Raw genomic sequence first — 17,652 nt, 5'->3', positions numbered from 1 at the left:
GAAGTGTGGACCATGTGGCTAGATGGCAGGCAGGAGTCTGGCCTCTGGCTGACTGGGTGCAATTTATGCCTGCGGTAAGCAGCTACACGTGTTTAATTGGAGTAAATTACCCTGGCATAAGAAAGTACTGTCCCCGACTATTATATTACTGTAGCATTCATTAGTTTACTGCGGCCTAATACTATTGCACATGTAGACGGTGACTCTTTACTCTGCAGTGAATTAGTCTACCCTGCAGTTAAGCACATGTGTAGACATGGTCATGGAGTAAATCTGTCTTCCTGTTTTCTCTGTTTTCTCTTTACACTGAGCCCCCAAATTAATTGTTGTAAATGATGTGAGCAAAGATGGAATGCTCTAATTAAAATACAGAGGGTTCTCTTCTACTTTAGTCTCTAATCTAGGTTTTATAACCAAAAGAGATTATGTTCAGTTACTATTAGGCCACCATTTTATTCATCCATTTTTGCATATAGCTGCAAATCTCATAATTTGGGCTGATGGAAAATAAGAATTCTATTTTTTAAAGAAGTTTGAGGATTCAAAATATGTTTAGTTCTGTTGTTGAACAAAAACAAAACCTACTGATTTTTTTTCTATAAAAATAAAATACATTCAGAATAAATCATTTCAGCCTAGTAAATAGCCCAGTAACTCAGATGGTCCTGTGAGTTGTAGGAGACCTAAATTCAAGTTTCTACTCCACTTCAGGCAAAGCAAGAACTTGAACCTGGGTATCTCACATTTGAGATGATTGTCTTCTCTGCTTTTGACCAAAGCTTGCTGAAAACCTCCTAAGCAGCTCTACTGTTGTTCAATTCAGCAGACAAAATTTGCTAACATTGGCTAGAAGTTGAAGATAGAAATATCAGATGCAAATTTTTAACACGAAGGGCAACTAACCAGTGGAACAATTTAACAAGTTATGGTGGATCTTCCTTCATAGGAAATATTTAAATTGAGATTGAGTGTGGCTCTCTGTATACGCTCTGGTGCAACCACAGCTATTGGTTAGGGTAAAGGAATTAGTTCATGGGTGACCTATGGCCTGTTTTGTAGGAAATTAGTTTAGAGGCTGACAGTGATTCCTTTTAGCTTTTAACATTGAGAGTTGTGATACTAACCAGGCAAGTTTTGGGGTGAGATGGAAGCTGTCTTCCTAGAGACCTGAATAATTTCCTCCAATAAATATCTTGCTGAATGCATGTATTTGCTTTCATTTGACACTTTCTTCTGCAAATTACAGAGGTAACATCTCAACTCATAGGCTTCTGACAGCAGCTGTAAGGGTGTGTGTGGGGGGGTGGAATTCAGCTAAATTGCATATGTGATTTTGTTTTAAATCAATCTAGCCTAAGGTGTGCAGGGATCTTATGCTCATCAAGTGTATTCAAGTATGCATTTTAGAACTGGCACTTTACAGAGCTAATTTTCCTTGTCAAAGCAAGCAAAAGCAATTATATAATGTAAACATTTGATTCACTTTCATTGTGTAGACTGTATTTTTGTTAACCCTGCATTCTTAAAAGCACCTTAATTTCAATGGGAAGCATCTCCGTTTAGGTAAAGACTACAAGGTCGATTCTCTCCACTGGCACAGTCTTTCTGCTCCCACTGACGCTAATGGGAGTTAAGCACATGCATGAAGGGGATAATACACAATTGGTGGATTGATCTTGCAGACTGTTTAGTAAGTTCCTATCCCAGCCCTTGGCATCAATGTGCGGTGTGAAGAGGCTTTTAATTGAAGAAGCATATTTTCCAACATTCGGTACTCAGTCGTACATTTTTATCCGAGGCACAACGCAATGAAATTTATTTAACGGAGATGTTGACCTCTGATGGAAGCCAAAAAATAGACTTAAAATGACCTAGTGGTGGTTCATGTTAGAGAAACCGTTAGCTCTCATTGTCCCTAGTTTCTGTGAACAGACTCTGGGGTTTTCACAGGGTAATATTTAACATTCAGGCTTCCCCATGTTCTCTGAGTCCCTCTGCTTCTCTGACAGAGTACCATGCCATCCTTTAGAAATTAAAAATATATTATTCCCTGCACTACATAGAAACAAACAAATGATCATTCATGCAAACCATACAAAATAAGGGTGATTAACTTGTTAACAGAAGGACGTTCCCCATCTAGGAGTAACTTTCTGCTAGAATGGAGAGTTATAAAGTACATGGTTTAGGAAGAGATGTAACATAACAAATAATCAATGTTAACTTCCTCTCTGTCTGAAAATATGTAACAGCCTAATCAAGAAACATCAGATGCTTCTGCTCATACATAATGAAAACATTTGCCATCATGATTCCACCCCAGATCCTATCTTTTAATGTATCTATGGTACTATTTAAAGGACAACCAGCACAGTGCCAATACTATGTGTTCATATTTTCTACACCAAGGCTGCAAGGATACCAGGACAATCAGCCTTGCCTTTGTCCCAGATTTCCCCTTTGCAACATATGGGTTCTTCCTACATACCCAGAATGGATGAGAATCTCACAGCATCTAACATGGTCCCATCTACATAGCATAAGAAGTGTAATCCACCTAGTGGAAGGACGATATTCTGGTCTCATTACATGGGCAGATAATAGTCTTGGTAACAGCATCTCATATGCAACAAACAATTCTCATTTAGGATGAAATTCAGACCTGGGCACAGTGGGGCTTGCACAGGGGCTTTGCACTTCTTAAGCCCTCAACGGCTTGTGGTAGGGCCCTTTGAGCAGTCCTGAATTTCACACTTAATGAAGAATTGAGTGGGCAGCATATGAGTCTCACGTGGGAATGTGTTGGAGTGCTCTGGCACCGTTGCTTCCACTTTATGTAAACCCAATCCAGCTTTCTCCATGCTACTGGCAAGTTGCCTAGTTTTGCAGACAAATGTCAACCTGCCAAATATCTTCCATTTGCATTCCAGCCCGTTTCAGAGACCATCCAAACTAAACACAAAAAATGAAAGGGGAGAAGCAGTGACTTGTCGAATTTCCTTCCTTGATCCCTTAGGGAAAGGGGTTTATTACTGAGTGTTATTGCATAGGCACCACCGTGAAGAATATATGAATGGGAGGTAGGAAAGAAGCAGAAAAAAATGCCTTTAAATCTTAAAGCTGTCAGGAAGTTTAAAAACAGAGCAACATTTCAGTCTCAAAGTTGATCATGTAGGAACAGCTGTAATGTTAAGGTTTCCAGGAGAACTATTAAAGAGCCATGCTACTTTTCTTGTGTATTCCTCAGGTAGGGGTGTCACAGTTTCCAGTGAATAAATAAATAATCCGGGGAAGAGGGAGGGGGGGCGGGAGGGATGTAAATTGTTGGATGTGTTAGCATGTAGAAATGTGTAGAATATCAGTGTGTATGATTTATACTTTAAACTGCCACCTAAAGAAGGAACAAATAATCCTGTAATTATATGAATGTGGTGTTTGATCTATGAAGGGGTTTAGCTACAAGCAACATAGCATCCTGTGTAAGTGCTTAGGAAAGGGGACATGGAGTTTCCCCAACAACTCTGGATAACCATAGCCAGGCAGCAGCCAAAGGATGGAGCCAGGCAGCTGGGGCATAGGGATGGTGACAAGTTTCAGCTGCTGCTGCGATCATGCAGTGACCACAGCAGCCACTTTTTTGCCTCCTCCCCCCACCACAAGTTGACACTTGGGGCAGTTGCCCCATTTGTCATGGCTTAGTTAAGTCACTGTAGCCAGGCTATGGAGCAGAACCACTGCTGCGTGCTATAGTTGCTGGTATCACTATCCAGTCCAGAGGGGGTGGGCCCAGTCACCATTCTGTTCCACCATTGGATCTGACCTGGTTCCCTGGGGAGTACATGATACAGTTGTTTAAAGGTTTGTGGAATTTGTGCTCAAGGCAGAATCATTCCTGACTAAACCATCCCAGGTAATTGTCTGTCCAACTTGCTCTTGAGAACTTCCATGGATGGAGACTCCACAACTTCTCTAGGTAGCCTGTTCCAATGCTTGACTATTCTCATAGGCAGAAAATTCCTCCTCATGTGCAATGTAAGGTTCCCCTGCTGCAGCTTGAGGCCATTGCTTCTAGTTCTGTTCCCTGTGGCCTGTCCCCTATCTTCATCCTCTCTATAATAAAGGATGTTATCAGTTTCCCCCCTTTAGTCTTCTTTTCTCCAGACTAAATAACCCTAACTCTTCCAACCTCTCCTCATAAGTCTTGTGTCCTAAGCCCTTAATCAGTTTTTTGCTGCACTCCATCCAAACTCTCCATATCTTTCTTGAAGTGGGGCCCCAAATTGTATGTAGTAGTCTAGGTGAGGCCTCACCAGTACTAGATACAGTGCAAAACCACTTCACTTGATTTGCAAGTGACACACTCTTTTAATGTCACCCAGCATGCTGTTGGCTTTTTTGTGACTAGAGCACTCTGTTGCCTCACATTCAGTTTATGATCTACTGTAACCCCAGGTCCTTCTCTGCTGTACTGCAGCCTAGCCACTCATTTCCCAGTCTGCAGTTGTGCCTGCCAATGTTCTATTCCAAGTGCAGGGCTTTGCACTTATTCTTGTTGGATCTCATCTGGACCTTCTCTGCATCACCTGGAACTAGATTGCCTTCTGCATTCCATAAGGGACCTATGGGTTCTCTAGTCTTCCTCTTACTTTGGTCATACTTGAAGAATCCCTTTTTATTGTCCCTTTTATGTCCCTTGCCAGCTGTATCTTTGGTCTTCCTAATTTTCTTCTTGCATGCCCCTGTGATACTGTTATACTCTTCCCTAGTATGATCACCAAGTTTCCACTTTTTATAGGATTCCTGTTTGAGTTTCAACTCATTTAAGATATTGCTGTCCTGTTGCACTTCCCATTTTTTCCATTGCATCAGGTTATCTTGCTCCTGTGCCCTTAATATGGTCTTTCTAAACTACAGTCAGGTCTCCATGATTCTTTCCTCCCATGGGATCCTTCCCCCCAGTTCCCTGAGCCTGTTTGCTCCCTTTTGTTTTAATTTCCTGGTGAACTTAGTTTAAAGCCCTCTTCAGTAGGTTAGCAAGCCTATATAGGCCAGGTACACCCAGGGATGTGCCCTGTCCACCAGTGGAAGGGATGGCGTGGTCAGGCAAGAGTGCTGAGAGAACAGCCTGCCACCTGGGAGCAGTTCTCTCTCCTCTCTACAGAGACAGGCTGAGACCAAACACTTAACTATAGACACATTTATTGCTACAATAAATAAATATGAATAAGAAACATTAAATATTTACAGTAAAATTAGTATGTGACACCATATACAATAACCTGCAAACAACATATTGTACCACTTCAAGGGACTGCAAAACATAAACTGGGTGATTCATAACATATGCAATAATTAACCCCCCTGCACAGAATAAGCATTAACACTTTGGAACAGGTAAGTCAAGGCATCAACACAATAAACACATATGAGCATCATCTTAGATAACCCAGGTAAGCTGAGGTAGGAAACCCATAGATGTACACAGGCAACAATATAGGTATGTTCCGATAATAGGCAATAAACACATATAGGCAATGAAGACAGATAAACCCATATAAACTCCCGTAAGTAGTGCCCATAACTATACTAACCTTTACATACAAAACAAAAACAATCACAACATAAAGGGGTGCATTCAGCACCTGACAGGGTGTTCCCTGGAGACCCTTTCCTTTAGGGCCCTGGGATATAGACACACACCCTTCCACAATGCAGGAGGGTGGAGGCGACAGACCCTCCTCTCCCAAGTCCAGTTCCCCAGCAACTCACACTCCCTTTCTGAAGCATCGAAAGCTCCTCCCCTGTTGGCCAGTCCCACGAGGGCCTCATAGTTTCATAGTTGTAGGGTCGGAAGGGACCTAAGCAGATCATCAAGTCCGACCCCCTGCCATGGGCAGGAAAAAGTACTGGGGTCAAACGACCCCAGCAAGGTGTCTATCTAGCCTCCTTTTGAAGACTCTCAGGGTAGGAGTGTGTACCACTTCCCTTGGAAGTTGGTTCCAGATCCTAGCCACCCTGACTGTGAAGCAGCGCTTCCTGATGTCTAGCCTGAATCTACTCTCTGTCAACTTATGGCCGTTATTCCTTGTTACTCCCGGTAGTGCTTGGGGGAACAGGGAGTCTCCCATTGCCTGCTGGTCTCCCTTGGCCAGTTTGTAGATGGCCACCAGATCCCCTCTCAGCCTTCTCTTGTGGAGGCTGAACAGGTTTAGGTCCCATAGCCTCTCCTCGTAGAGCCTGCCCTGCTGCCCCCTGATCATGCGGGTGACCCTCCTCTGGACCCTCTCAATGCTGTCCACATCCCTCCTGAAGTGCAGCACCCAGAACTGGACTCAGTACTCTGACTGCGGCCTGACCAGTGTCACATAGAGGGGGAGGATCACCTCCTTGGACCTGCTCGTGATGCATCTGTAGATGCATGACAAGGTGCGGTTAGCCTTCCTGACCACGTCCCCACATTGGCAGCTCATGTTCATTTTGGAATCAGTAATGACTCTAAGATCCTTTTCTGCCTCTGTGCTGACTAGAAGGGGGTTCCCCAGCCTGTAGGTATGCTGCTGGTTCTTCCTCCCCAGGTGCAGTACCCTGCACTTGTCAGTGTTGAAACCCATCCTGTTCTCATCCACCCACCCCTGTGACCATCTGCAAATTTGAACAAGGTGCTTTTCACCCCCTCATTCAAGTCGGTGATGAAGATGTTTAACAGTGCGACCAATTTGACTGTATAGGCATCGATGCCACAGTCACCTAATTTTTTAATGAGAATGGGGTGAGAGACAGTGTCGAAGGCCTTCCTAAAGTCCAGAAAGACTACATTCACCGCGAAATCTGCATCCAAGGATTTTGTGACCTGGTCGTAGAAGGCCACCAGGTTGGTCTGACAGGACCTGCCTCGAATGAACCCATGTTGGTTGCCCCTAACCATGATCTCCCCTGCTGGCCCCGCGCAGATGTGCTCCTGGATAATTTTCTCAAAGAGCTTCCCCAGGCCTCTCTCCGGTGGTGCCTCCAGATTCTCTCAATGGCCTGGTACCCTTCACTGAGCACCCCGCATGCTCCCATGGGAGCCAAACCTTTACTGGCTCCAGTTCCCCAGCTTCACACTGGGGGTCCTTCCCTTTCCTGGGCCCTGCTCTGGGCACTGGGGCTCTTTTACTTGAATATGGAGCCACACTGTGGGGCTCCAGTTACTCAGCCTAGAGCTGGGGCTAACTTGAGCAGCCTTAAGCTGCTCCCAGGGCCAGTTCTCCATGCGCCGACCTGCACACCGTGTGGGGCCTAAGCAGCCTCGAGCTGCTCCCAAGTCTGGCTGTCCATGTGCCGATCCACAAACCGCCTACCCAGCCACTTGCTGGGTTTGCAGGCTCAAGCCACCTTGAGTGGCTCCTAGAGCATGAGCACCGTGTGCTGATCCATGCACTGCTGAGGCTCAGGTGGGGTTCTGAAGATGGTCGTCTCCAGAGCTCCTCTCTCTCAGGGGCTCCACCTGGCAGGATGCAGTCTTGAACCAGGTCCCGATTGCTTCTTACCCCCTCCCTTCAGGAAAAGGGCATGGCTTGCTTACCCTGGCTTGCTTCTGATTGGTGGATGGGTTCCACCAATCAGAATTGCAGAATCTTGAGCCCAGGAATCATCTGGAGCTCAAAAGATAAGTCTGCTACACCTAGTGGGACTCCACTACAATATGCATCCACTCCCTAATAGAGGGCTGTGACTAGACTGATATATCAAAGTAACGGGAGTTGGGGGTGGGAGGGGAGGGGCAAAGGATAAAATCCTTGAGATTTTTTAAAGACACTCAGGCTAGGTATAGACATTCAAAAAGCCCGAGATGGAATCAATCTACGTTACACAGTTTTCTGTAAGTGGCATAGTTTAGTTTGGTAGTGAACAGAACATACCTTTGCCCTTTGGTGCAGAGTTGGGATGTGCAGGGGAGGAAAATCTTAGACCAGTTTCTGCCATTTTTAAACCCATCTATGTGTACTGAACTTCTGTTCTGTTATGGGTATAGACCGCTTTCTGATCACTTATGCTGGTACACGTGTAATGTCTGTACCTGGCCTCATCAGCAGAGATTGTGGGTCTCTGACAAAAAAAAAAAATCCCCAATTTTCAGATTTAAAAAAGTAACCCAAAGCCTACATTTTTCCATTATTAAAATGAAACACCACTAATGTGTGTATGGGGAGAGAGAGGAGGAGAGAGAGGCATTTCATTTTAATCATGGGAAAATGTGGATTTTGGGTTACTTTTTTATATAAAAAATTAGGGATTTTTTTTAATTAGAGAAAACCAGGATCTCTGCTCATCAGTGCTTGTTATGAAAAAAATAGGTCCAAACTATTGAATGTGGTGTAGGACTCTGCTATTCTCATTTTAGGGGCACGTTTTACATACAGTCCTATGAAAGTTCAAAAGAAATAGTTCCAAAGGAAATCCAATTGATTCTGCTGTGCAGAGGGTGAATCAGCCTATAACTTGCATGGACCCTCTGGTACCTGGATTCCTAAGTCTCAGCCTCTATTTAATTCAGAGGCTCCTTTTTGAATTGTACCCCTAACAGTTAAAATATCAATTAGCATAAGTTTGGTATCCTTTGCAACCTCAGATCATGGCAAATGACAAAATTATTATATTATAAACCCACATCATAGAAGCTGAACAAAAGCCACATCCCACCAGCAACTAAATAAAGTTACTTCATTCTTAAAAGCACCATAACACATGCATAATTAGCTAATTAAGCTACAAAATAAATAATTATCCACTATAAAAGTGAGAGGAAGAAAGAGAAAAAGAGTTAAAAGGTTACACACAGACACATTATTTTCTTCTGGAAAGATAACTAAATTGTTACACCAAGAACTCACCAGGTTTATTTGTGCTTTTCATTCAGGGTTGTCTGCTGAATGGTTGTTAATTACATGTATCCAGTGGCAATGGCAGAATTGTTAACTGTGATCTTTCTGGGTGATGAAGTCTCTACCTTGTCCACCCTCACTTCATTCTTTTTGTTGGTGTGAAATTATGTGAAGTATTTCATGACAAAGGAAAGATGTTCTGGTTGCTAGGGGATTGGACCATGCTCAGAAGAACAGAATCCAGTTCCTGCTTCTTCCCCAGACTCCTGTGCAGTTTTTGCTGCTGACTTAAAAATGAAGTCACAAAAAATGAAGAAAAGAAAAGAAAAGAAAAGAGTACATAACCAACTGCATCCAATCTAACATCCTTTTCCAAGTTCAAAACTGTAATCCTTAAAACTCCTGCTCACTTGTCACCTAACCTGAACCCAGGTACTTCAGGTTCTGGGCATATTCAGAAGCATGTCAGTCTACAGAGTACTGAATGGTGCAGCACTTATATCAGGCTTAAACCTGTCTATCAAGATCCACAAAACACACACGTGTGTGTGTGTGTGTGTGTGTGTGTGTGTTCTCCTGAGGGGTTGAATATGATAGATATTGTTAGAGTATGCCTAGCAGATCAGGCGCTGCATGGCTCAAGGAGGAGGAGGAGGTGGTGGTAGTGTTGGTCCAATAGCTCAGTGGTTACAGTTCTTACCTGGAATGGGGGAAAGCCTACACTGTCTGAGTGGCTGGCTTTTGAACCCACTTACCATGTAGCAGAAGAATATGCTGAATACAGGTTTCCCTCAATTTATGCGGGTTCTTTATATGCAAATTCACTTTTATGCAATGAGCATATTTAGATCCATACTTCATTATATGCAAGGTAAATTTGCTCTTATGCAACCAGCATCGATTCCCGCCCCCCCGAGCAGGTAAGTCTGTGAGGGGAGGGGAAAAGGCTATGGCCCCACTCACCCCAGCCCCAGCTGCAGCAGCCCCGGGAGTGGCCAGCACTAGGAGCCTGCAGCCGCTAGGCTGCACCATGCCCCAAGCCCCCTGGAGCTCTTCCTGTCCCCATTTGCCCCAGCTCCTGTTGCAGTAGCCCCGGGAGAGGATGATGGGCTGCACTGTGCCCTGGTGCAGACAGCTGGTATCAGCTGCTCCCAGGGCTGCTCCAGCATGAGCTGGGGTGAGTGCCACATCTCATGTCGCCCAGGGCTCCACTTGTCTGCACTTGCCCCAGCCCATGCTGGAGTGGCCCCGGGAGCAGCCAACACCAGCTGCCTGCACCAGGGCACGGTGCAGCCCAGGAGCAGAGGTGAGTGCAGATAAGCGGAGCCCAGGTGCAGGGGGACAGGCAGAGCATGGTACAGCCCAGAGGCTGCAGGCAGCTGGCACGGCTGCTCCTGGGGTCGCTGCAGCTGGGATTGGGGTGAGTGCTGCTCTGTTCCCTCTGCTTTGCTTCCGGGAGCGGTACCCCTCCCCACACCCCTTCCCTAGTACCAGCCTCACTCCCTTCCTCCCTCACCGCCATGGGAACCAATCCCTATTTGTTACATTGTAAAGTGGGTTCTCTTTGTGTGAATTAGATTAATGCACCATTCTCTGGGAACGCATGTACCACATAAATCGAGGGAAACCTGTACTAGCTTTACAGATCTCTAGGGTGGAGTGCTCCTGGAATCTTTCCTGTTGAAACTGCTCTACTTCATGTAGAATAATTAAAGATTCTTTGGCCCAGAGAGAGGAAGCAAGACTGAGCAAGGCTGGGGTACTCGACTGGGCATGGAGGCTGGGGTGCTCAACTTGGATGATAGATCTCTGGGCTCCAGGATCTGCTCCGATGATTGCATTATAGCAAATAGATAAACATTCACTGAAGCAGGGACTAGCGCCCAGGTTCTTTCCTTCTCCTCTGATCTGAGTGTCCTCAGCAAGATTCACTCTGCATCTTGCTTTCTATTTTTGATCTAATGATTCCCTGTAAAATGGAACAACTTTCACAGGAGGGGTAGAGAGTGCCCCCTTTCCCCACTGTCCCCCAAGGTGTAGCCTATGGTCTAATACAGTTTTCTTGGAAAGAGAGATTAGAATCCACCAAGGAAGGGAAGGGCATTGTACCCAGATCCTCTCACCTTCTCAGTGAATGCTCTAACCACAGAACTACGGAGAGGTAACATACCCTCCTCTTTCAGATATGTTTTGAAGAAAGGGGTGAATTCTGCTCAGTCTTGAAAGGAAGGGCTGAGATGCCCAACTCTAGGAAGGGATTTAGAGTTATGAATCCTGAGCAGAAGGGGAGGAGCATCCTTGTAACCTAGCATAAATTGTCCAAGGGCATGTGCAGACTAGGGTTAGGTTGATCTAAGTGCAGATCTGTACAGATGTCTCAGGATGTTAGATGGGGCAACATGGCTGGGTTGATCTAAATGCACCTGAGGAGGGGAACAAAATTAGATTAGGCATGGGTCAGCCTGATCTACTGAATGTCTATGCAGGTCTGGAGTACAGCTCCAGATTGGGAAGGCCCAGCCATTTGCCCCAACCTTGTGGTTGTGCTTTTTCTACTCCTTACCTTTGGCTGGGCTATTTTTAGTTCCCTGCACCCTCCAACCCACTATCCTTCACATGGACTCACTAGACTGCCTGATCCTACACACCCTTCCCCACACAGCTCCTGCCACTGGTGAAGTCTGCCCAGGCAGGACCCAATCTATTATGAAATGGCTTAAAATAAGCCATGTGATTATAGATCAAGTCCTGGGAACATCTGTATGTACCCTTAGTGACAGAGAGAGAGAGGTGGGGAGCAAACTCCATTCTTGATATGTTTCTGCTCAGCCCATTGACTGCTGTAAATCTTAATTAAAAGCATCTAAATGAAGACTGTGTGGCCAAGTACCTTTAAGTCATGCTCTGTTGAGTACCATAGTGCAAATGTTGTGCCTCAGACCCTTATCTGTTAAATAGTGCTCATACTTTTTCCTTTACCCTTTATTTCTTATTTGTTTAACCTAAAATATTTCTTCCTATTAATATGTACAGCACCCAGCACTATAAGGCTCCACTTTAAATCTGGGCTTTGATATTGAAACTACTGCAAATTCATAATGAAAAGGCAATCTTTTTCAGCATCTTTTGCATTCTGTTTGGATGGGGAAAAGATGCAATATTAGGACTCCAGCTGGATTTAGGAGCTAGGCCAGAACATTTGTCCACTAAGGCAGGCACAGTTGCTAGCCTGAATGATCTTCCTACAGCACTTATGTTGATTTGGTCTAAATGAATTGACTCTATGGTAAATAGATGCATATGGAGACATAGCTTTCTCTTAATAAAACTGGGCACTAAAATATTATGGCAAAATTTTTATCTGGGTAGTGAGATCATACTCTTGCCTGGATTCATTTGCCTGAGTACTGAATGTTTTCTCAAATATCCCTAGTGCATATCTGGCAAGATCTCAAAACATTCTTAACACAAATTGTCTTTGGTCAATAAATACCAGAACAGAAGTGTCCTAGAAGAGAAGATTTATGATGTGAGCGATGCAAACACACCCATAAATCAGGACAAGAATGCTTTCAGGTAGCACAGTTGGCATTTATGCAAATCTCAGTAAAAGCAGGAATACAGGCATAGGACTGTAACCGATGCCGTATCTTTCAAAACCTGGGATTAATTGAATAAAATGTATTTAATTTATAAACACATCATATTAACTGAATAAAATGCATGGGCTAGTTTACAAACAGATGCAGAGGAAAAAATTGCTTTTCAATGTCACTATATTATTTCCTTGGCAAATGTCCTTAATATAGTACATCCGATGCACTTGGATATTTCTCGGTTGTACTTAAAACAACATCTTTTTGGAGAAGCCTCTCTTAATGCACTGCCATCCTCTACATTGAGGAAAGGATGCTGAACTAGTGACAAGTAAAACATTCTGCTTCACTGATTTGTGCACTCTCCATTTACGCCACCCTCCAGTAGTTCATCTAATCTCAGTTGTGTGGGTATTTAGGACACTGTGGGGGAAAAAGGCATGGGGGGGAGGGCATTTTGGTCCTGCAAAGTCATTAAAAATAGATTGTGTGGGTATAACATGCAGCCACTTAAGAGAAATAACATGAGGCACAAGGGGTGTAGCCATCAGGCTGAATGCTGCAGAATACAATGTGCAATAATAATAAAGCAAAGCTCAGCAGCACATCAGGATGTAGATGGGATTAAAGCAGGTGTGCAGGTTAACGCAGAAGATGTATGGGCACAGGGACAAGATAACCAGATCTGCATTCCTAGCATCTCCCATACTTCCTTAATTCTCATGTTATCACCATGTGATACATGGTTTTGAAGCTGAGCACAGTCACATGGCAAGTCTATATTTTACTACTTGTGGGTAATTTTCTTGTCCTGTCAGAATCAAGTAACTTCCTCTTTGCTATCAATGTGTGTCTAATGCATATATCATGTTGGTGCTGCCCTGGTCTGACATATGCATTAGATGCACTGACAGTAAACAGGAAGTTATCCAAAGTTATTAGGCAGAAAAAATACAAGGGAGCCTGTAAGCATTTACATTGCAAAGCTGACAACATCTCAAGGATTTTTTTGTTGTAGATTCCTGATGTTGAGAACTATAAATATATACACTAAAAAGCTTTGTTTTTTTAGTTTGTAGTAAGAGAAAAAATGTACTGAATAACTAGGACTCTCCTAGTGAGAGCTTAGGTGAAATTTTTGTCTCACTGAAGTCAGGGTCAGAGCCCTCACTGATTTTAATAGAATCATAGAAAATTAAGGTTGGAAGGGACCTCAGGAGGTCATCTAGTCCAACCTCCTGCTCAAAGCAGGACTGTCCCAAACTAGATCATCCCAGCCAAGACTTTGTCTAGCCGGGTCTTAAAAACCTCCAAGAATTGAGATTCCACAACCTCTATGGGTAATCTGTTCCAATGTTTTTCCTAATATGTAACCAAAATTTCCCTTGCTGCACCTTGAGACCAGCGCTCCTTGTTCTGTCATCTGCCACCACTGAGAACAGTCCACCTCCATCCTCTTTGGAACCGTATTTCAGGTAGTTGAAGGTTGCTGTTAAATTCCCTCTTAGTCTTCTCTTCTCTAGATTAAATAAGCCCACTTTCCTCAGCCTTTCCTCGTAAATCATGTGCCCCAGCCCCCTCACCATTTTCATTGTCCTCTGCTGGACTCTCTCCAATTTGTCTACATCCTTTCTGTAGTGGGAAACCTAAAACTGGACACAATACTGCAGATGTGGCCTCACCAGTGCACAATAGAGTGGAATAATCACTTCTCTTTACCTGATGACAACACACCTACCAATGCAGCCCAGTGTATCGTTTGCCTTCTTGGCAACAAGGGTACACTGTTGGCTCATATTTAGGTTATTGTCCACTGTAACCCCCAGCATTGGAGAGGTGTAGGAGGTGCATATGGGTGCATGTATACCCCCCGAGCTTGGTGGTGTACCCCCCTACAAAAAGGCATCAGCAGTGCTGCTGGGGGGGGGGGGCGCGGGTGGTCGCTGCTCACCATCCCTTGCCCCCTTGCTGCTGACACTGCCAGCAATGTCTGTGGGTGGTCCCTGATCACTGGTGGCCACTGCCACCACTGCTGGCAGCGTTTGCAGGAGGTTGCTGACTGCCAGTCAGCACTTGCCACCCACTTCTCCCCCCGCTGTTGACAGCACAGTCACTGCCTGCAGGAGCTCACCACTTGCCGCTGCCACCTGTGGAAGCTTGCCATGCCCCCCCAGCCTCTGGGGGCAGGCAGTGTTCACGACCCTTAGGTCCTTTTCTACAGAGCTGTTGCCCAGCCAGTCAGCCCCCAACCTGTACTGATGCCATGGGATTATTCTGTCCTTAGTGCAGGACTTTGCACTTGTCCTCATTGAACCTTATGAGATTTCCTATGGCTCAATCCTCCAATTTATCTAGGTCTCTCTGAATCCTAACCCTACCCTTCAGTGTATGGTGTTATTTGCAGACTTGCCAAGGGTGTGCCATCTTCCAGGTCATTGATTAATATATTGAACAAAACCAGCCCCAGGGCCAAGCACCAACATCTTCCTCACCACTCGTTTCCTATTCCCTTTTGCAGAGAGTTAAAACTGCCTTCTTACTCTCCTTTGAATTCATTTTACTCTTCTTCTTTATGAGTCTCCTCATTCTAGTAGCCTGGCAACTTTCCACAACTAACTATACTGTGTATTCCATCTGTGATGCAACCAGTACTTTCTTTCCTTGTAAATCATTAAATCATTCCCCACTTTTAAATTTTGCCTAAAAAAAAAACTGGTCTTGGAAGATATTCCTGCACAGTAAATGTCTAGCTATATTACACTTCCCCTTACAACTACTTCAGAATTAAATAAATAGCATTTGTATTGACAACAACTAACCCAAAGGAGCATTTGCTGGAGCTGTTGCTATTAAATGAGTAGTTAGGGAATCCTTTAATGAAGTCCCTTAAAGGTAGATGTTATGATGTGAGCGCAGGAGTTTACTCACCAGTCTCCCAGAAAGGCAGGATGAGTGACAGGACACCCTTCCAACAAGCAAAGAGTAGGAGAGCGTGCATTCATCAACACAGTCTTTCAGAAGACAAGGAGGGGAAATCACGAGCCTTCCTATATGAGGCAACCATCAATCCTCCTGGATCATGATGTATGCATGAGGGCCACCCAGAGCTTTGATACATACACTTAAGCAAGCATTTTTGGAGGAGTGGAGGCTGCCTAGAACTTCCATTCTCCCTTTAGGCCACTGAGACAGAATCCAAAGACCAGACTGAGTCCAGATGTTTGGTGCCTCCGTGGCTGTATTTGTATAAGTGTCTAGGAATCAAACCCAGGTCTCCCGTGTGGTAGGCAAGGATGCTACCATGGAACCACAAGGGACTCCCTTCCTATGTGTGAAGTCCCCTGAAGTCTTTATTTATTTTTTTTGGAAGCAGAAAAATTCCTCTTGCAGGAAAGAGGGCTCTTAATTTTTTCTAGAAGGTCACTGAAGGGTGGTAAATGTCAAATATTCTGGGTCCAGAGTTCTGGTGAATCAAGTCACTATCATGATATCACTATTAGCCATTAGCTCCCTGATATATTTCACATGGTCCTACTTCACACTCATGGTGGGATGGGGTATTATTCAAAAGACAAAACCAGAAATACCAGAAATTATTGGCTTTTAAAGTGCAAAAACACACAACCCCCATTTTTCCAAACTTCTAAATATACACATTCCTGTTATCTGAAATTTGTCCTTGGCCCTCTATCCAAAATTAATATTGAACCTAAAATTCATGAAAGCCTGGTTGCATGAGAGTCTGATGTCCTTTCAGTCCCTAATAGAGTCATGTGTCTGCATTCATTCCCCACCTCAGTATCATGAAGATAAAGTGCAGACAGTCCATTTTGTGACTGCAGAATCTAGACTTGGACTGAGAGAATTTGTTGCTGGCAGGCAGTGCAGGCTAGGCAAGACTGTAATCTCTTATGAAGTGGGACTGTGTTTTTCTTCTGAGAAGTGCCTATATCAATTTGGATGTCAAAAGTTAGTAATAAGTTATTTAGTTGGTGATCTGAAGAGTTGGAGGGTATTTTCTGTATCCAGAAGGCTCAGTAAAGGATCCCTTTATAGTCATAACTGAAACTCCTCTTAGCTCTTCCACAATGGGCAATGAAGAAGAAAGGGTGCTGAAGAACACCTCCTGAAAACCACCTCTGTTTAATGCACACACAACCCTTAGTTGAATGGAATACTTTTCCATGAAGAATCTCAGGAGGCAACAGCTCTAAGATCAGTAGTGAACATGGAAAATATATTCCATTATGGGACTCTAAAGTAACAGTGGCCACACTCAATTAAACAGCCCTTCCACCACAGTGGAACACAAACAATGACTTTCAAAAGTGTATTTAATTAGACCTTATGTGCATAGGGCCAATTTTAATGGCCTACATAATATTTAGATATGGGGCCACTATCTCATAGGAATAGATTAATCTTATATTACTTGAGAGGTTTATTCAGACTATCCAAAAATTCATCTCATTGTCTAAAGATTAATCAAAACTTTATGATTATGGTCTAGAAATCCTGGTGACTTCATGCTCTCACAACATCCCTAGTACTTGAGTTTGACCAAGCCAGAATACTTTGAAAAATAATCTGTATCAAATTTTCAGTTTTGCTGAACTCAGAAGAACAGAAGAGATGATGATTAGAACTGCTAAAGAGCAACATTTCCAGTGTAATTTAGGTTATGATTTGGGTCAATTCTTAATGCGATTAGGTTGGGTAAACTTCCTTGCTATTGTTTTGGGTTTCACTCACTCTCACAAATGGCTAAATATTTCTTATTCTCTACCCCCCCCTCCTTGAATTAACATAAAAAAACACATGCTGAGCTCCCAGATTTAGATGATATGCCAACTTTCACCCTGGAGCAAATATTTTTGTGGCTGAGTTATATAAACAGAAAAAATAGGTGGTGATATGTAATATTAAACTATAGCTTTGCAAAGGGTGTTGTTAACCTTAAAGGAGTAAAGATTAATTAAACATAAGAATGGCAGCTATGAAGTATGACTTAATAGGGATATTGTTTGGTCTGCTTGATAAGACACTGCCATAGGTTTTGAAAGAGCTGAGTTCTGTCGATGGCTCTTCTTGGCGTCTGCCCTTAAAAAAGTTACTAACTGTCTCTGTACCTCAGTTTTTCTATCTGTAAAATGGGGAGAAGAAATGCATGGTTTTATAAGGGTGGAGACCCT

This window comes from Alligator sinensis, unplaced genomic scaffold (assembly GCF_000455745.1).
Source record: "Alligator sinensis unplaced genomic scaffold, ASM45574v1 scaffold624_1, whole genome shotgun sequence".
Lineage (NCBI taxonomy): Eukaryota > Metazoa > Chordata > Crocodylia > Alligatoridae > Alligator > Alligator sinensis.
Note: the sequence above shows the minus strand (reverse complement) of the source record.